The following is a 21,275-nucleotide window of genomic DNA, read 5'->3' as shown; positions in this document are numbered from 1 at the left end:
GGCAATTTCCAGCACCCTGGGTATATTGGGGATGCACATTCTTGTGGAAGAAGAACCTCTATTGTCAAAGAAATGGGGGAAGATGAGGAGGCAGAAAGAAGCTGTCCAGGAATTTGCCCACACAAAAAAACCCTAAGTTTTCTTCCCTGCTGACTGATCACAGTTCTGCCTTATTTTCCACATCTCCTCCAATCTCCTTCTGCCATTATTCCACGGCAGACATCACAGTGGCTCCCCCTCTGCAACGTACAGGTCTGCATCTGGGCTAGGGGAGCCAAATCCATAAGCAAACGCTGTGCATACAACTAGTTTTCCTCAAACGGAAACTGAGAAGCAATTTTCAAAGGTTAATGGAAACTTGCCAGCCCGGAAGCTGCTGGAAAAACCAGACACACACTTGACTTCTTTCCATTCTAAAGAAGCAAGGTTGGGTTGGCGCTGTGGCATAGCAGGTAAAACCACTGCCTGCAGTGCTGGCATCCCAGTCCCGTCTGCTTCACTTCCAATCCAGCTCCCCACTAATGCACCTGGGAAAGCAGTGCAAAATGGCCCAGGTGCTTGGGCCCCTGCACCCATGTAGGTGACCCATAAATTCCTGGGTCCCGGCTTCCAATCAGACTGGCCCAGCCTGGGCATTGCAGCCATTTGGGGAGTGAACCAGCACATGAAAGATTTCTCTCTCTGTGTCTGCCTCTCTCTCTCTCTTTCTCTTTCAAGTCAATCAATCTTAAAAAAAAAAAAAAAAAAAAGGTGGCAGAACTTAAAAAAAAAAAAAAAAAGGCAGCAAGCCCAAGGGTGGAGGTACTGCAGCCCATTGGATGGAGAATATCAGGGAAACCAGAATTCAGCACTGAGTATTTGGTTTGCAACTGCAACAAACTAATTTCAGTGGAAAAGTTAGATCTTAAATTCTATCTTAGGACTCCCATCAAACCCCTCAAAAATTTTGGAACTGTTTTGGCTTTTCATTGCACGGGAACTGATATAAGCACCAACACGATGCCTAACTAAGGCTTCAGGTTACAAGGATCAGGGAGGACGATGTGGGGGACAAAGTGGGACAGAAAGAAAGGGTGAAGGTGTTGTGTAGGAGCAGCTGGAGACAGAAGGGTGGGCAGTCCAAGGAACCGGGCGGCACAGTCTGCAGTGGAGAGACGCTCGTCCAAGCCCATCTTCAGGGCCCAACATCGTACACTCTTAATTTCTTTAAGATCTTTCATTTTGTACCAATCAATTGTTACGTCTCTTAAAATGTGTTGTTTTCTCCAAGGTGCACTTGCTTTCACATGTGCCAGCTCCTTGGTCATTTCTGTGTGGTCTCTGGATCACCAGCTGCAACACCTGTGAGCTTGTTGGAAAAGCAGACCCTCTAGGCCCTCTCTGGCTCTGCGAAGCCTGAAACTGTATTTCTCACCAGATCCCCATTAGATTCATGAGCACAGTAATGACTGGGAGGCCGTGCCCTTCAATCCCGGAAGTGAATGAGCAAATGCGTGATAACGAGCGAGGAGTGCGTCTGCATGAAGAAGCTGACACGAAGGTGAGTGTGTGCTTTGCTACGCGCTCTGTTCCTTGAGAGACTAATGAAGATTAGGTGAAAGACGAGTCAGCAGTAGACTGATGAGTATTGCCTGGCTGCACTCTAAACTCGTGCTTCTCCAAGTTTAGTGACAGCGCAATCGCCCAGAGAGCTCATTAAACCGTAGACTGCTGGACCCTCCTCGTGGTGGTGCTTCTGGTTCCATAGGTCTACTACAGTGGGCCTAAGAATCTGCGTGTCTAACCGTCCGGGGGATGCCGAGGGGGCTGGTGCCGGGAGGGTGCTTTGAAAACAGCTTTCTTCAGCAATAAAGATATCCACACTAAAGAATCTTGCTCCTCCAGATTATTTGGGATAATTACGGGCTCAAATCCCCTACTGAATTTGTCATTGGAGATCAGACCACTTTACAGCGACTTCGAGAAAGAGCGCCTCGTGGGAAAGCCCTGATGCGCTTCAGCCAGCTGCGTTGGGCTGAGAGCTAATTAGGAGGGAAGCTAGCATGGTCGTGCTTCCCCAGGCGTGTTACCTAGCAAATGCAGACAGCGAGCTGCTGACGAAAACGATACAGAGCGGGGCCAGACGCTGCCGTTTCACTGGGGAAGGTTTTACCTTTTCATTGCAAGAGAGAGCTAACATTTCCCATCTTTCCCGCCACCAGGAATAGGCAACCATAAAACCAAAGTCAATTTCTTACAAGTTAGCAACCTCAGTACCAACCAATTATATTCCAGGACATGAGAAACAGCTGTTGTAACATTAGAGCCCCCCCAACAGTTTCATCTCAGCTATTTAAGGGAATAAGAGAGCCAATATTTTCATTCCCCTGTGATATTATCAAGACATGATAAACAACCAAGACTATAGTATTAATTACATTAATTTGGAGAGGAGAGAGACCACTTTAATTGCTCCAAGCTGGAGAATAATTTTTTATGAGCAGACAATCATTCCATAAATTCACATTAGAAAGGGTACTTTGTCTTATTCTATTAGCAGCCAAATTTCTGGGAGGGAAAAAAAAAAAGAAAAACCACCATTTTTTTTTTAAGAGAGGAGGAGAGACAGAGAGAAGGAATATCTTCCATCTGCTGGTTTACTCCCCAAATGGCTGCAATGGTCACAGCTGGGCCAGGATCCAGGCGCTTCCTCTGGGTCTCCCAAGTGGATGCAGAGGCCCAAGTCCTTGGGCCACCCTCTGCTGCTTTCTCAGGGTGTTAGCAGGGATCTGGATCAGAAGTGTAGCAGCCGGGACTCAGAGTGGCCCCCATATGGATGCTAGTGGCACAGGCTGAGCTTCACATGCTGCACCACAATGCTGGCCCCAACCACCATTTTTTAAAGATGGATTTTAATAGAAAAAAAATCATCATTATTGCTGTATACCAGATATTGAATCCTGACATGTTGAATTATTTGGTAAAAAGAAATTTAAAGGAGACATTTGTTCTGAAAGAATTCACAATCTAAAATAGGAAACAGGATCAACACGGCTAAATATAAATATTTTCACATACACAAAATGAATGTAAAGACTGTGTTGGCTCTCTCTCAGGGTTAAGAAGACCAAATGAATGATGGATATCAGAATGCTTTCTAAACCACAGTACAGTACCAAAGCAGAAGAGAAGAGGGAAATGCCATTTATTGAGTGCCTTCGATACTGAGCTCCATGCTTGACTTACAGGATCATATTTCCATACTCATAAGAAACTTTAGAAAGAGAGATTAAAAAAAACATAAAAAGAAGTGAATGTAATAAATAGGTAATGAAATAGGTAATGTAATAAATAGGAAATGAAAATGCCAATTTTGTCAAGGTGGAAATTATTCAGATGTATTGTATGCTTCATCTGAGGAAATACATTGTAGGCTACACACTGTAAGTATCTCCTTTTCTCCCTAGAACACACAATAAATATTTGTTTACCTGATAGAGGGCCACATTGGGAAATCACCCAAGCATATGCTATACTTCTGAGTAATGAAAATATATGTAAGTAAATTTGCACTGCGGAGGCTCCTGGGATTAAAAACCACATTTGACTCCAGAGAGTAGGATGGAATGAGATGTGTGGAACTGCCCTGAGAATTCAGGGGGTTCCAGGAAGCAGTACCTAGGAACAGTTAAATGGAGCAAATTTGGGGCCCAGGAGACTCCATCCAGAAGTCCAGAAGTACTTGTTCAAGATACTCTCCATGAACAGCATCGTGTTTGCCAGGTTGCCCTGCGGACACCTCCAGAGTTACTATGGAGCAGTTGTGGGGAGTGTGTCCCCCGTCTCCTGAATGCTCTAGAAATCTGAGTTGAGGCTAACAGCAGTTCAGCAAAGAAATAATAGCAGGGGAGGAAGAAATTTGAAAATAATAGAACTCTCTAGGCCTGTGTATCCCCCAGTTTCTGGAATTAAAGGCATTGGAATATATGCAGAGCATTCATCAGAAAAACCCTAAGATGTGAAAAGTTCTGAGGCACTGCTTTCCTTTGTAGAAAGATGTTTGTAAATAAACGTCCAATAGGGGAAATGCTTGAGTGAAATGTGGAGCAACTCTATGAATGCCAAAAAAAAAAATCCTGCAGCAGAGGTGGGTACTGTGGCTCAGAGGGGTAACACACTGCTTGGAACACGAGCATTCCTCTTTTAAAGTGTCTGCAGTCAACTTGTATCTCCACTTCTGATCCAGCTTCTTGCTAATGTGCCTGGGAGGCAGCAAATGACTGCCCGAGTCCCTGGGTTCCTGCCATTCACATGGGAGACCCAGGAGATCCTGGTGTTTGGCTTTGGCCTGGCCCGGTCCTGACTGTTGTAGGCATTGAGGATCAGTGGACCAGTTCTCCCTGTTGCTTCCTCTCTCTGTCACTCTGTCTTTAAAAATAAATAAATAAATAAGTAAACTTTTAAAAAAATCATGCTATTGAGCTGTCTGTATGAATATGGAATAATGTATGAAATGTTTTTATGTGGCAGAGAAAGAATTTCAATTACAAAATAGTATTGTTTGATGCCTACTTTTTTCTAAAAAAATGTGTATATATGAAAGGAAAAGGTTTGGAAGTGTGTATGGGGAAATGTTACCATTGGTTATTACTTGATAATGGACACAGGTCATTTTTATCTTCTCTTTTATCTTCTATGTTGTCTGAATTTTCTATAGAACTATATAACTTGCAAAAATAGAATTTTGGAATAAGTGTTATTTTTCTTATAATTGGGATAATAACACATAGCATTACTGACAGTTTGTATTGCACAGAATGCTTTGATTTTGTGAGTTCACTGGACCTTCAATGACATTGTAAGTTGTTCTTTCATGGGAGGAGGTGTTATTCCAAGGTAGCAAACTAATAAACATAAATTGTAGGAGTCCACATGTTCTTTCTATTATTCATCATTTATCTGGAAATTCAGCTCTCTTGACTTCTGCTCATGGACTTCATTTTGGGAGCAGACAATAAACTTAGGAAGAATGTGTTGGGGAGGATTCTGGCATACAGAAGTCGGTAACTCTTCCTCTCAAATTATTTGAGATACAGAGTTACAGAGAGGGAGAGAGAGAGAGAGAGAGAGAGAGAGGGAAAGAGCGCTTCCATCAGCTGGTTCACTCCCCAAGTGGCCACCATGGCCAGGGTGAAGCCAGGGTGAAGCCAGGGTGAAGCCAGGAGCTTCATCTGGATCTCCCACATGGGTGTAGGCCCAAGCACTCAGGCCATCTTCTGCTGCCTTCCTAGGTGCATTAGCAGGGAACTGGATCGGAAATGGAGCAACTGGCATGCATCGGCTACGTCACAGCACCAACCCTGGTGGTATGATTGTCATTCAAATTTGTTAGCAGTTTGTTATTAACCCATTTTTTTAGCTTAATTGTCATAAATACTGAAATCAGTACAGAAGAAACACTCCATTGCCTATCCACTTTCCCAACTTTCTTCCTTGCTAACCCAATCCAAATTCTATGTGGGAAATGAGCAGCAGCATACTGGGGGAAGTAGATTCAGCTCTGACAGATGATTCTTAGTCTAAGCTAATAATGGTCATAGTATTCTCTTTTGCTGATGTTTCTATCCGTATAATCCACTTCTAGCCTATGAAATTTTAGGAGAATGCTGTAGGGGACAGGGATTGTGGGACAATTTTCCTTTAGAATAAGAAAGATTGCAGGGACAAGTGATGATCTTAACCTAGACTGGTGGTGAGGTTGCAACGCTCACATTCTGTATCTGAGCTCCCGGGTTTCATAGCCAGCTCTGATTCTGGCTGCTGACCCCAGCTCCCTGATAATACAGCTCCTGCAAGACAGCAGGTGATGGCACAAGTAGTTGGGTTCCTGTTACCCACATGGGAAACCTGGACTGAGTTCACAGCTCCTTATTTCAGCACCAGCTGGAGGCTGTTGTGGGTATTTGGGGAGTGAACCAGCAGATGGAATCTCCCTCTCCTTCCACCTACCTCCCCCTCTTCTCCTCCCTCTCCTCCCCCATCTCTGGATTCTTGATAGCGCTGGCCTGCTTCTCCAACAAATGCCAATCTCTAGGCCATGTGCTAGGTGAGAAGACCTTTTGTTGAAGCCACTAGTTTGACTATGCTGTCACTTGCATCAGAAATGAGCTACAGAAAGAAAAAATATACCTCCCCTTTATTATCATATTTTGTTAGTTAACCTGTTTCTTTTTTCAATTTGCTCATTTTAATAATTTCATTCACCAAATTAGCAACTTCAAAAAGTACATCACTTAGAGTGGACATTTTGGTGCTGCAGTTAAGCCATTGCTTTGGATACCCACATCCTATACCGGGGTGCCTGGGTATGAGTCCTGGCGCTGCTCTCCATTCCAGCTTCCTGCTAATGTGCACTGTGGAAGAAAGCAAATGGGGCTCAAGTTCTTGTGTCCCTGTCACCTGCCTGGTTGGCCTGGATTGAGTTCCTAGCTCTCAGCTTCGGCATAGCCCAGCCCCAGCTATTGCAGGGATTTGGGGAGTGAAACAATGGATGGGAGATCTCTATCTTTCTGTATCTCTCTCCCACTGTGTCTCTTACTTTCAATAATGTTTTTACTCAAGTTATAAAAACTGTATCATTTACTGTTAGCCCACAGGCTATGAAAGTCATCCCTGAAGGAGGCCAAGGCATCTGTCAACGTAGGTAGTTGTATTCATATTGTGCTTGGCTAGAAACCCACCAGGCTCTGGCAGAAGAAGAGGGAGGAGACTGCCTTTTTGCTGTTGGCCACAGGGGATACCAATGCAGCTGAATCACTAGGCTTTAAAGGTATTGGAGGATAAAATTCATTCCAGCTTCTATATGATAAACCTGGTTCTCTTCAAAGTATAGTTTTATAACAAATTCCATCTTATCATGTCTTCAAGAGAAACCTTTATTTTTGAAGGTTTAAAGTGGGAAACAATATATTGATGATATTGGCCATGAAGCCAGAGATGTGTGCACACGCAGCCTTGGGCATTGGCAGCTTGCCTCCAAGACTTGTCACTGCAGGAGGCCTGGCATGGGGCCAGGGAGGTGGCTGCGACGCAGGTCTTGAGCTTGGCTTCTTGGCCACAGGGCCATTTTGTTACCTCTGAGACACTCACCCTGGAAAAGTTAATGATCTCCCCCTAGAGTCAAATAAATCGTATACTGGGGTGAAGGATTTAGCCTGGAACCTGGAGCCCCAGCCAGTAGTAAACCTATTGAGAATAAGGCAAATTGGCATACAGAAATAATATAGCAATTCCAAATATGTGCCTCCCTTTAGTGATCACAAGCAGCACTGCAATGTAAATGAAAATCAATTTATTGTAAAGAAAATTCCATTTTCCTGTAGCCTGTGTATTTTGAAGATGATTTATCAGGATGATTAATTTTCCGGTGATATTTCTAAGCCTTTAACTTTAAAAATTGTCTTCTCCTCCAGAATGTCCCTTCACAAATTCACATATTATATTATATTATATTATATTATTAGAGGGGTTAACTCACTCCTTCCTTCATTCATTCAACACACACGTGACCAGCACTTACAGTGTGTCAGGTACTGTGCTAAGTGTCCAGGAAACAAAGATGAAAAATAGATCAGCCTAGTTCTCATGAAGTTAATAGTCCTTCTGAGACTTCTATTATGTTACCATTATTATATTATCTCACAATCACCATTTGAAGTGGGAAGGGAGAAGCATTATTACGGAGGCATGGATAAGGTACAGGGCTGAGCCACACCAGATGCACTGGTCAAGTTTACATGGCAACAAGTCAATAAAAGAAAGCCTTTCATTCAACACTGGTTCCTTCATAGCATCAATAACCATTGCCAACATCATCCAATTTTAGCCCGATTCCAGTAAGTCTTCTTGGGTTAGACATACACTGATCCTGTTTTATGTTAGTTAGTTGTTCTTCAGAACATGGCTTCATTCATTTAGCCATTCATTCAAAAAAAAAAAAAAATTGCATGCCATTAGTGTGGCAGATAGGAAGGGTGATTCTAGCTCTCAATGTGAGTACACAAAAGAGGAATCGAGGATGAGCTTGGAGGGAAGAGAGGGAGGCAACAGAGGTGGATCTAAATCAGTTCCATAGAGAGGGCTAAAAGAATACCTAGGAGCCTGGGCCTCATGAATTTGGAAATGATATACCATCCCAGGTGAAGAGATTACGTGGTGCTAGCCACTGTATTCTCAACCAAGGGACGAATGTCTGCTACATTCAAGTCAACGACTCAGTTTCTTGATGTACACATCCCAATCAACGTTTTACTGATCTGATTTAAGGCTGTACATTTGCACACATACACACTTAAGCTGCATGCACTCTCATAATAATGGGAGATTTCTGACCACTGATTTATAGTTAAAACAGAATCATCAGAAAGAACTAATGCTGGGATAATTTGTGCTCATTTCAGAGAGACACTTTTCTCTGGCCATCTCAAGCAAGCTATACCATGCACCACACAGGGAAAGGTTGGGCATGAAAATAAGCCTGGGAGGCTAACAGACTCAGAGACTCAAGGGTTATGTGCAGTGGGAGTGGTAGAATGTACTAGAAGCTGTCAGAATGTGACAAGAGGACATTTATTTTAAGGATATGAGAAGAAAAATAAATTGGGCTGCGATTGGATTCTTTAGTTAGGGGCCAGGAGTTGTGAGGTGCATTGAGGTTGAGCAGAGATTTTTTTTAAAACAACATCCAAGTGGAGAACAAGGAGATCTAATTTTTGCTGACACACCAATGCACAATAAGAACGTGTGTTAAGTAACATTTGTCTCCCTGTACTCTGAGCAGCTGCTCAGCTCCAGCAAACACTCCTTCCAGGCAGGGTAGGGGATGGGTAGGAGATGGGCTTGATTATCCCAATGCCTCACCTCCATCTGCTGTTGAGTCTCTTAAGTTGGCAGTGAGAGCTGGGACCAGAGTCCCAGTGTCTTCTCTCTACCAGGTAGCAGGGGTCAACTACAGCAGTGGTTAGGAAGCAAGGTCAGAGAAATTGTCCAGGGCCAGACCCACCAGCCAGTCCTGCTTATGTTAGGCAGGAAGAGCAAATCCACTTTCATTTAGCAGTCCCTCATTGGGTGGGACTCCTGTGAAAAATGAATCATCATTACACCTTCTTGAAAGACAAGGCAAGGAAAAGGAGTCCCTTGAAATTACTCCTGCCTGCTCTGAGCCTGTAACTCACTGGACAAAGTGTTCGGCTCTCATGAAAGGCTCTAAAGCTCCTAAGAGTGAGACTTGTGAGAAGTGGAAGACAGGATGTGTTCACTTCAGATCAGCCCAGTGTTTTCCAAGGAGTGACACAATGATCACCTGGTTTCCTAGGTACACAGTCTCCTTCTTGACCACTTTGACAGGAGGTTTTGGGGTGCAAGTGGTAGTAATGGCAGCCACAGTAGAAAAATGCCTTATATAAATGTCATGTATGATCCAGTCAAGAATAGGTGGTAGTTGGTGTGCTGGTTTATTTGTTCATTCATTCAGTCAGTCACCCACTCATTGATTTATTCAGTATGGTATGCTGGTGCTACTCAAAAATGTACTCTTTGGGCATTTCTGAGAGATTGCCAGAAATACAAATTCTTGGGCCCACCCCACATCAACTGTGGTAGGCAGTCTTTGAGCCTAGGCAAATGTGAAGGCAGTCCCCCTTGAGATGAAGTTCGCCTTGGCTGTACTGTCTCCTTTGCCTCCAGGGAAGCTGGCTGCTGTATTGTGAACAGCCCTTTGGGGAGGCCCATGTGGCAAGGACCTGATGTCTCCTGTGAGTGAGCGAGGAACTGGTCCTCCCCCAGTCAAGCCTCAAGAGGACTGCGGCCTCTGGCATCTAGTTTGGAGCCTTGTGAAGGGCTCTCAGCCAGAGAAGCAGGGCCAGGATTCGTGTCCCACAGAAACAGTGATACATGTCTGCTGTGGTAAATGTTTCAAGCCTCTAATTTGGGGTTAAGTTTTTAATACAGTGACATACAGCTACTCAATCAGAAACACTGCAAATAGGGCCCTGAAATGTATTGTAACATGGGCTCCAGGTGCCTCTCATGCACAGTTGTTTGAGAAGCACTACTGTAAGTCCAGAGCAAGGGCCTTCGAGCCAGACCACCTGGGTTCAAATCCTAGTTCAACTACTTCCCAACTGTAAGAGCCTCGGTGGTTACTAACCTCTCTGGGCCTTAATTTCGTCTGTAAAATATCACTGATAATAGTGCATGCCAGCGTGGGCATTTGGCACAATCTTAACGATGATTAAGATGCCACTTGTGATGCCTGCATCCCGCATTGGAGTACCTGAGTTGAGATTCTGGCTCACTCCTGATTCCAGCTTCCTGCTAACGCAGACCCAGGGAGGCTGCAGGTGATGGCCCAAGTAGTCGGGTCCCTGACACCCGTGCAGGAAACACAGACTGAGTTCCCAGTTCCTAGCTTCTGTCTGATTCAGTCCTGGTCATTGCAGGCATTTGGGAAATGAACCAGTGGAACCAGTAGAGATTCCCTTCTCTCTCGTCTCTCCTCTCTCTCTCTGTGTGTGTGTGTGTGTGTGTGTGATTCTCTGTATTTCAAATAAATAATAAAAAGAGACACTATATATTAATATAAAAAACAGTACATACTTCTAGCATTGTAGAAAGGATTAATCGGGTTAATATATTTAAAGCAGTTAGCATATTTCCTGGCAACAGTGAGCATAAGAAATGTAGTGGTGATTCTTTCATTCAACTAACATTTCTACAGCACCAGCTAAGGGTGGATATTGTGCTAAATGCTGGAGTTACAAAGATTCATTAGATATAATCTGCTTCTCCCAGCACTATTGTCCTATAGGGGTGATGGATGCATAAAAGAATAAACACAATAATGGATTAAAGCCGCTAGGACTGACTTCTGCACCAAGTGCAGTGGAATCCAGACGATGCCAGTTCTATCCTGGATGGAGCTGTTAAAGAAAGGCTTCATTGATGCAGTAGTTGGAGGTTTGAAAGGGATTAGAGGAGATGGGCTTGATTATCCCAATGCCTCACCTCCATATTTCAGAGTCTCCATAGTTTCCTTCTCATATGGGTGACAGATGGACATTGTCACAAACAGCCTCTTCAGACAGGAGCTGCTGGCCGGCAGGGCCAAGGCGCCTTGTTCAGTGAAGGCTCTAGTCACTTGCTTCTGTCTTCTGCCCCTAGGTCAGGCAGCCTGGCTTGTCCGGCCTCAGGTTGTTGGCATCTGCTCTTCCTTCCCTCTGATTCTTCCTCTGCTTCTCACAAGGTTGGCTCCTTTTTTCCCTTTGTGTCTGTGCTTAAATGCCTCCTCAGGGACTTCTTCCTGATCATGCTCTTTAAGAGCAGTTTTCTTTCCTGAGCAGTGCTAGCATTTATCAGTTCCTTAAGGTGTTAACTTGGTTGTTCCCCATGGTCTTCCTAAGCAGACTTCACAGTCTATAGGCTAACACGTGGCCAGGGTTGCTCACCAGGATATACACCATGGAACATAGTAGACATTCAGTAAGTATTTGGTATTGAGTGGATAAATGGATGAATGAGCATGTCCTTTCATAGTCATTGCAACACTTCTACATGATTTGCTGAAATGTCAATCTTTATTATGAAGGGCATTAATTCAAATTCTGGAAGACATAACTGCTGAAAAAACAGAATGTGAAACCAATGAGTTACTTTAAGGGGCTGCTAGAGAGACTGGGAAGGGGTGGGAGGCAATTACAGTATTTAACATTACTAGGTGCCTCCTCTTAAACACTGCTGTTGAGTGAGCCTTACATGAATAATCCCAAATGCATCTGAAGTAGTTAGCATCATTCTTTTTAGGGAGGAGCATTTGGGGAAACTGAGGGTTAGAACCCTTAGGTAACTTGCCTGAACCTGAGTCCATGGGGTGCAAAATGATGACTGAACTCCAGAGATCAGCTTCTGAAGCTCCTGCATTTAGCCACTATACTCTCCCTTGCTGCCAACATCATGCAACTCATGAAGTAAATATGCTGAACAAGTAGAAGTGTGCACAGCTGAGTGGTGACATGATGCTCCCACACCAGACCAGACAGAAAAATGGGAGAGAATGTAATGAACACAGGAACTGGGCTGTGGCCACTGGCAGCTTTTTCATGGTGGCCCCCACCTCCACTCATTGGTCCCATATGATTTGGGAGAAAGGTAATCCTAGTGTACCGTAGTGTCTTATCAGTTCCAGTTGATGAGCATGGCTGTCTCTTCCTAAACCCCCGGAGGATTCACAGTCTCCTTGTCAAGGCAACATGTGATTTACAGTAGTCAGCAGTTTCCATTGCAAGGAATTCCAAGATCAGACGAGCAAGGGGGTCAGTAGGTCAGAATAGAGCCTAGATGGAGAGGTTGTTGGGACAGGGGCTGAGGAAAGGGTCGAGAAATGTTTGTAGGGGAAGCTTCACAAAGCAGTAGGGCCTGTCTATCTTGTGCCTGGAGCATGCTTTGATTGAAGGTTCCTCTTACAAGTCTCCACAGGCCAAAAAAAAAAAAAAAAAAAAAGAAGAAGAAGAAGAAGAAAGAAAGAAAGAAAAAGAAAGGGACCAGGCTTATCTAGATCTAGTCGTAGTCTGCATTTTTCCCATGTCATGAGGAATTACTGCACCAGCAGGTTGGGTAGATTATTGTTGGCTACAGCCCTCAGTTGGACAGAACAATTAGGAAAGCCATGAGTTCTGCTCCTATCGACAGTGATCTTAAGGCTTACTTAAAGCCAGAATATATGTTTTCAGCTTGCTTGGCTGTGATTTAAATATTCAGATTCTCAGGGAAAGAAGCCCTATGCTGAAATTTACACGTAACCATATCAAGATAGATTTAAATATTGGAATCTTCATATCCTTTTACTCATAGCTCCTGTGTGGTCTGAACTTCCATCATGGGACTGATCTCTGGGAAACTAAGAAAATCTGTGTGTGAAGAGACAGGAGTTGAGGTAGAACAGCTAGGGAGTTGATAACTGAGATGGACCTCAAGTTATGTAGAATTTATAATCTGAGGAATGGTTTCATTGACGATTTCCAGAATTACGGCTTTCCTAGGCCAGAGAGGAGTCCCCAACCATGTGGGCTTTCGTAGCTATATGTGTGTATTTGTACCGATTTTAGAAGGCAACTGACATCAAGAAATGACCCAGAGACATGCCCTCCAGAACTCAAGAATACAGGACTCAGAGAAATAGAATAAAATCAATCAAAGAAACAATCTAGGAGCATCCAGGGATTGTTCTGATAGCTAGCTCTATGGTCCATCTTAACCAGCGTGCTAATCACAAGTCCATGGATCACCAACTATGAATGAATTGGACAATCATGAAACACACTTAGCTCACTCAAGTAGGGCTAAATGTCATTTAACTTCACTTGAGTGAGTTGGCAGGTACTTTAAGATCTCCCAGGGTCTCGTGGTTATCATCGTGAACACCAATAATTATTGGACCATAGTAATACAGAAGTGCAGATTATAAAACTTTCAGTCGACGGACTGTAAGATAAACTTGATTCCACTGAGTACCAGAAGTTAAAAAAGACAGAAGTAAAGTCAAGGCAGTGTTGACAGACTGTTGTATAATAAAGTGTTGGAGCTGCTGCTGTGGCATAGTAGGTTAAGCCTCTGCCAGCAGTGCCGACATCCCACATGGGCACCAGCTCTATTCCTGGCTGCCCCTCTTCCGATCCTGCTCTCTGCTTATGATTGAGAAAGCAATACAAGATGGCCCAAGTGCTTGGCCCCTGCACCCCTGTGGGAGGCCTGGAAGAAGCTCCTGGCTTCATCACTTTCAACACATGACATTTCCATTTCTCATTTTCTCTCATTTATCCATTAACAAATAGATCTACAAATGTTAATGGGACCCACACAAACGCAGCCACTTCCTCCCCTTGTAGAGTGTAACTCAGAGCCTGTTTCATCATGATTATTGATGATTATCAATTGATTGATATTTGATTATCATTGATTTTTATCATGATTATCAATTATCATTGATAATTGATTTCATTGATTTCCTTGATTTCAGTATCTGTTTCTCTTTCTGGAGGTAGGTCCCTAGAAATCAGGAATCAAGTGGCACATACATTTTTAAAAGAATGTGAGCCTTTAGAGAAAACAGAAGGTACCAAGACAAGCAAGCGGTGTAGAACTTTCGTACCTTCTGTCAGGGGTCAGTAAAACTTGCGTGGGACTCCTAGGATGGACGGCACGCTAACTTAGATAAGGCAACCTTCTTGTCACCGTTTCTTCTCAGAAAACACTTAGCAGCAAGAGGCTGTCCTATCGTGTGAAATAAGAGGCAATTCCAAGTTGTTAAACACAAGCAAAAGGCTCAACTAAATATGACTTAGACTAGTGAGGTGTCAGTATACCAAGCACAGAGTTAATACCACAGAATCTCAGCTTCAGTGTGCAGTTTTGACAAAGAGAAGGCAAGTTACCTTGCCCATTCAGCAATTGCTGGCTGATTGTCCAGTGACCAGGGCTGATTGTCTTGACTTTGCTTCTGTTTCCCTTCTTTTCTTGCCTTGCCATCTTTGTTTACAACAGTCCTTACGGAAAGGAAGATAGACTTTCTAATGTATCTACTGAATATATAAACTTGACTTCCTGCCTTACCAATAGCTAGAGTGAGTTGCTAAAAATGGAAATCAGATAATATCACTCTCCTGCTTAAAACTTTTTAAGCCTTCCCACTTGTAAAATAAAGTCTCAATAATTTGCCCCAGCAGCACCAGCAGGGGAGACAAAGGCTCCTGAAACAAAAGCCCTGTACTTACTCATTTCCTGCTCCTTGTTCCTGCACTGGCCACCCTTAGGCCACAGTAGCCCTCTGCTGATGCTCTCCACCTTAGTGATTCTCCAAGTGTGGTCCCAGGATCTGAAGCAACAGCCCTGCCTGGGAAGTTGTTGCAAATTCTAAGATCCCACCCCATATCTACTAGATCAGAAAATCTCGCGGTTGGACCCATAAGACTAGGTGGTTCTGATATCTGCTGAAGTTTGAAAACCACTGAGCTAATTCTTAGAGCTCATATCTACCCCAGGACCTTTGTTTGCACTGTCTAGACCCTTGGCCTGCTGCATTCTTTCCAAGTCTCTTTCCTCATCTCCTGTACATCTCTCATCCCAAATGTGAGCTCCTGAGAGATGCTTTTAATGTCCACCCTACTTGAAGTGAGCTTTCCTGCTCTTCCTCATCCCAGTCTGTCCTTTAAGTCAGGGGTAGGAGACATCTAGCCCACAGGCCACAAAATCATTTGGTCTGGCCCTTCAAAGCAACTGCAGGCAGGACTCGAATTCAATAAATCTGTAACAGGCTAATTTTTAAGTTGATAATTTTGTATGGCCCACAAAAGATGTATCCATATCCAAACAGACCTTGGCAAAAAAAGTTTCCCTGCCCTTGCAAATCGTCCTTTTAATTTCTTCAGAGACCTACATGAAATTAGCTTGCTTGTACAGTTACTTGTTATTGTGTTACCTAATCCCCCATTTGAATGAGGGCAGATTCATCTTACATATCTTTGATAGCACAGACTCCAGAGAAACTAAAATAGTGCTTTGCACATAGTAGGTTCTTCATACATTTCTTAAGTTAATGTCTTGAGAGTTTTTCATCATCTACCTGCCTTGAAGAAAGAAGATGAATTAGATTCTCTAAAGGAAGCTGCAGTCTTGTGGCAGAGCCCTGGCATAGAGCCAGAAGGCAAGGGTCAAGTTCTGAATTTTCCATTTGAAAATCAGCTGACCTGGGCATGTCACCTAACTGGATTAGTGGTCTCAGTGGGAAATGATTGTGCCCCCGGCGAGCATTTGGCAGCGTCTGGAGATCTTTTCTGGAGTCACAACTGTGGGGTACAGGTGGGAGTCGGGTGTGCTGTCGGAACTTGTGCATAGAGGCCAGGGCTGTGGCTAAACACCCTACAATGCACAGCCCTGTATGTGAAGCAGAGTGCCAATGCAGCCCAAGCTAAGAAACCCTGAACTGAAGCCGCTTGCTTCTCTCACAGGCAAAATCGGGGTAATGTTCTCGTCCTACTTCACAGGGTTCTAGGGACACTCAAGCAGCGTTCTCAGGCAAGCATTTGTGAGTGACAACAGGCTACAGGCAGATACCCCCGAGTCTGGCACCATGCCTGGTGCAGGGTAGCTGTTCAGTAAATCTGCACTCAAGGAACATGTGAACGGATGGCCTGGAGCCCTCTTCAGGATTAGGTTTCGCCTTCCTCATTTGTTACTGTGGATAAGGAAAATACCTGTGTCCTAGGAACCTTGCGAGGATCCAGAATGCCTGTTAAGTCCCTGGGTCAGGATTTGCACATCCAAGGTCAAATTTCCATCCTTTTGCCCTTGGTTGGCTTTCTTTGCTTGGCCAACCGGGAATGACCTGCTGGGGTCCCTCCTCTTCCCTTCTCAACAGAGCCCCTGCTTCCCCTCTCCTCTCCTCTACCTACGTGGTCTACACAGGGCATCCCTGGCTGTTTCAGCTCGAGAGGCCACAGAGCCCCACTTGCACTGTGGAGAGGATGCCCACCAGGCTGCATATGCAGAAACAATGCCCGGGCTTCCCCAAGTTCCAGGCAAAGAAGGAACAGGAAATCCGGGATGGGTTGAAGAGGGGTCTTGTTTCCTGCCTGGGAATCTCTCTACTTCTCCCTGATGCCTCATTGGTCTTCAACTTGCTTGCCTTTTTCTATCTCCTACAGCCGACTGTAGGGTATACCCTGCAGAGTTTCTAGTTTCTGTAGGAGCTGGGAGTGCTTTCAGAAACCTCAGCACATTGCACCAAAATATTAAACATGCCTACGTCAAATAAAATTGTCCATAACTTTATGAAGAACAATCACCTTACCAGTCAAAGTATGGTTACATTTTTAAAAATAAATTCGTCGGGGCCGGCGCCGCGGCTCACTTGGCTAATCCTCCGCCTTGCGGCACCAGCACACCGGGTTCTAGTCCCGGTCGGGGCACCGGATTCTGTCACGGCTGCCCCTCTTCCAGGCCAGCTCTCTGCTGTGGCCAGGGAGTGCAGTGGAGGATGGCCCAAGTGCTTGGGCCCTGCACCCCATGGGAGACCAGGAGAAGTACCTGGCTCCTGGCTTTGGATCAGCGTGCTGTGCCGGCCACAGCGCACCAGCCTCCGCGGCCATTGGAGGGTGAACCAACGGCAAAGGAAGACCTTTCTCTCTGTCTCTCTCTCTCACTGTCTATAACTCTCTCTCTCTGTCTCTCTCTCTCTCTTCCTGGCAAAAAAAAAAAAAAAAAATTGTTGGGACCAGAGTTGTGGGGCAGTGGGTAAAGCCACTGCCTGCAGCGCCAGTATCCCATATGGGCACTGGTTCTAGTCTTAGCTGCTCCTCTTCTGATCCAGCTCTCAGCTATGGCCTGGGAAAGCAGTACAAGACAGCCCAAGTCCTCGGGCCCCTGCACCCATGTGGGAGACCTGGAGGAAGCTCCTGACTCCTGGCTTCGGATTGGCACAGCTCCGGCCGTTGTGGCCAATTGGGGAGAGAACCAGTGGATGGAAGACTTCTCTCTCTCTCTCTGCCTCTGCCTCTCCTTCTCTCTCTCTCTGTAAATCTGACTTTCAAATAAATAAGTAAATCTTTAAAAAAAATTTTGTTTATTTGGGATACAGGGAGAGAGAGCGAGAGAGTGAGCTCTCATGAGCCAGTTCACTCCCCAGATACCTGCAGCATCTTGGGCTGGGCACTGCAGTCGCTTGAACCACCATCACTGCCTCCCAGGGCGCGCAGTACCCTGCAACAAGTTGCTAGAACCGGGGAGCAGGCACGCTGATGTGGAATGTAGGCACCTTGAGGGACTTCTTAACCACAAGGCCAAATACCCACATTTTAGAGAATTTGAACACATCACTTTCAATATGCAATGAATAATTTTTTTCTTATAGCTGCTAAAATTAGTAGTAGTAGCTATAGACCCTTGAAAAATAGACTTTTGAAAAGCATTTGTGCCTATGGCGCTTTATACAAAGGTCTCCTTTGTTTTTCTTCTATTATGAGTTTTCCTTCTTCCTGTTTCCTATTTATAATAGCCAATGACCATTCTAGAGTTCACAGAACATCTGGAAACGGTTGTATGTTTGCTGGGCAACACTCCCTAGATTTAATGCTGTTGACTTGCAAACATGATCCCATGTCCTTGTGTCGATATTTGTCCAAAAGTGTGCTGGTCAAATCTCATAGTCACCATGCGCACTGTGGACTGCACAGGACTTTCTCATATGCTATTCCTTTGCCCTCCATTGGTTCTCACGGTGATCCAGTGAGCTACGCATGATAGATATTATAACTGTTCCTGACTTTACCAGTGAGAAACTGAAGCTTAAGGAGGAGAAGTGACTCCCTCAAGGTTAGAGAGTGGCAGAAGTAAGACGAGAATTCACATCTTTTGGGTTCTCGTATGTCATACATTTTTTCCCCATGTATTTAGTCAGTCCTGAGGAAGAATTACTTCTGAAAGAGGAAATTAAACAGGGCTTGAATGAATGTTAGTGCTTAGGGATATAGACAAGAACCAAAACAAACAAATCAAAAAAGCCAGACCCCTGGAGTTCATGTCTTGATGCAATAGATAAATAATAAAGTAACAAGTCAATATATAGTATGGGAGGCATTGATTAATGATAAGGAGAAAAATAAAGCAAGGTGAGGGAATAGGAAAATGACCATCCTATTTTATTAAGGGGGCCAAAGAATGTCTTTTTTTTTTTTTCCAGTTTGAAAGGTAAAGTGACAGAGAAATACAGAGATAGACCTTCTATCCATTGGTTTTTTTTTTTTTTTTTTTTTTTTTTTTTTTTTTTTTTGACAGGCAGAGTGGACAGTGAGAGAGAGAGACAGAGAGAAAGGTCTTCCTTTGTCGTTGGTTCACCCTCCAATGGCCGCCGCGGCCGGCGCGCTGCGGCCGGCGCACCGCGCTGATCCGATGGCAGGAGCCAGGAGCCGGGTGCTTCTCCTGGTCTCCCATGGGGTGCAGGGCCCAAGCACCTGGGCCATCTCCACTGCACTCCCTGGTCACAGCAAAGAGCTGGCCTGGAAGAGGGGCAACCGGGACAGAATCCGGCACCCCGACCAGGACTAGAACCCAGTGTGCCGGCGCCGCTAGGCGGAGGATTAGCCCAGTGAGCCGCGGCGCCGGCCCAGAATGTCTTAATAGTAAGAAAGTATCTGAGGAGATTTGAAGGAAATGAGAGTGTGCCATGCAGATACTGAGAGCAGATTGGCAGAGAAAAGGATATGCAAAGGCCCTGAGGCGAGGACATGTTTGGCATTTATGAGAAAGACAAAAGTAATAAACCTGGGTGGAGAGAGGAAGTACATTGGGTTGCTGAGAGAGAGTTCCAGGTAGGACATGGTTTGATTAGTGTGGGGAGCAACTCGGACTATACTGTTACTGGAATTAAGACTTATTCTATGCATCTGCTCTCCCACTGTGGGGAGCAACTCGGACTATATTGTTACTGGAATTAAGACTTATTCTATGCCTCTGCTCTCCCACAATATGGCGCTGGGAGAGGAGAAAACAGCTTCTACGCAGCTGCCTCCAGTTCAACCAATAAACTGTAGGACCTGCTCCTGATTGGAGGAGAGCAGCGTACTCGGCGTGTGGGCAGCCGAGTTAGGATTGGCGGAGGAGGACTATAAAGGAGGAGAGAGACGGCATTCACCAGGAACATCTAAGAGGAACATCTAGCTGAAGGAACACCTGTGCAGCCCCCGAGAGAGCCGGCCGGTGGTGTGCCGCTCCCCTGCGGAAGTGGGGAATGTGGCCAGGGGGAACTGCCCTTCCACGGAGGTGGAAGGGATAGTAGCAAACCTGGGGAGGGCCGAGCAGATGAAAGAACAGCGCAGGGTCCTGTGTCATTCCTCCACGAAGAGGGGGAGCGACATAATGGTGCCGTGACTCGGATATGAAGCCTAGGCAGGGCTTAGTGTCGTTCCCCCATGAAGACGGGGAGCGACAGATTAGGTGGCCAGTTAGATAAGATCGTGTAGGACATTGAAGGGCATTGTAAAGAGTTTGGCTCTCAGTCTGAGAAATACTGAAATCCCCTGAGGAGTTTGACCAGAAGAGTTATACAATTTGACATTATGCTGTTAAAGGATTTTAATAGCTGAACTTGAACTCTGTTAAGATATCACTGGTTGGGGGGCTGGCGCTGTGGTGCAGAGGGTTAACGCCCTGGCCTGAAGCGCTGGCATCCCATACGGGCACTGGTTCGAGACCCGGCTGCTCCATTTCCTATCCAGCTCTCTGCTCTGGCCTGGGACAGCAGTAGAAGATGGCCCAAGTCCTTGGGTCCCTGCACCTGCATGGGAAATCCGGAAGACGCTCCTGGCTTTGGATCGGCGCAGCTCTCGCTGTTGCGGCCAGTTGGGGAGTGAACCATCAGATGGAAGACCTCTCTCTCTCTGCCTCTCCTCTCTCTGTGTAACTCTGACTCTCAAATAAATAAATATTAAAAAAAAAGATATTCCTGGTTAATGTCTCAAATGAGAGACTCAGTCCTGGTTTGAGGGACTACCCTGAGGTCTTTTTTTTTTTTTTTACTTTTACATCCCAGCCTTATTGGGGGTATAACTGACAAAAATTGTATACATTTAAAAATAGGTGTATAAAAATAAATAAATAAAAATAGATGTATAACATGATCATTCAATATATATGCACACCATGGGAAGATTACCATAATGAAGCTAATGAACACACCTGTCACCCAGTTACATTTTTTGGTTATGAGAAGACTTAAAGATCTACCTTCTTAGCAAATTCCAAGTCTGTGGCACAGCATCACCGGCTGCAATCACCAACTTACTCATCTCGGAACTGGAGTTTATACTCTTTGAACCGTGATTCCCCATTCCCAAGCCCTAGCCTCTGACAACCACCGCTCCACTCTCTGGCTCTGTTACATAGCTTGACTTTGTGAGAACCCACATAGAAGCGTGAGATTAGGTGGTGGTGTTTGTCTTTCTAAGCCTGGTTTATTTCATGTAACATAATAGTCTCCAGGTTTATCTGTCCGTCTCCAATGGCAGGACTTCATTTTCTGAGTGGCTGAATAACATTCCGTCATTTAAATGCCCCGCCTTTTATTTAGCCATCATCAATTGCCTATTGTACATGATGTTGCAGTGAACATGGGAGTGTGAACATCTCTTCAGCAAACTGATCTTATGAATTTGGGTATGTATGTAGAAGCAGGTTTTGCTGGATTGTATCAT

At 44.9% G+C, this 21,275-nt stretch overlaps 1 long non-coding RNA gene across 1 annotated transcript; it reads left to right on the top strand.

The window, feature by feature from the left end:
• The first annotated feature begins 1,199 nt into the window (after positions 1 to 1,199).
• On the top strand, positions 1,200 to 20,486 carry LOC149126321 (uncharacterized). Its single transcript, XR_016235903.1, has 3 exons — positions 1,200 to 1,540; positions 5,271 to 5,345; positions 20,301 to 20,486. It is a non-coding gene; the product is annotated as an uncharacterized LOC149126321 (long non-coding RNA).
• The last annotated feature ends 789 nt before the right edge of the window (positions 20,487 to 21,275 follow it).

The sequence above is a fragment of the Oryctolagus cuniculus genome, chromosome 6 (assembly GCF_051225735.1).
Source record: "Oryctolagus cuniculus isolate XC-2025 breed Fujian yellow rabbit chromosome 6, ASM5122573v1, whole genome shotgun sequence".
Classification (NCBI taxonomy): domain Eukaryota; kingdom Metazoa; phylum Chordata; class Mammalia; order Lagomorpha; family Leporidae; genus Oryctolagus; species Oryctolagus cuniculus.
Note: the sequence above shows the minus strand (reverse complement) of the source record. Positions and strands in the feature narration are given on the sequence as shown.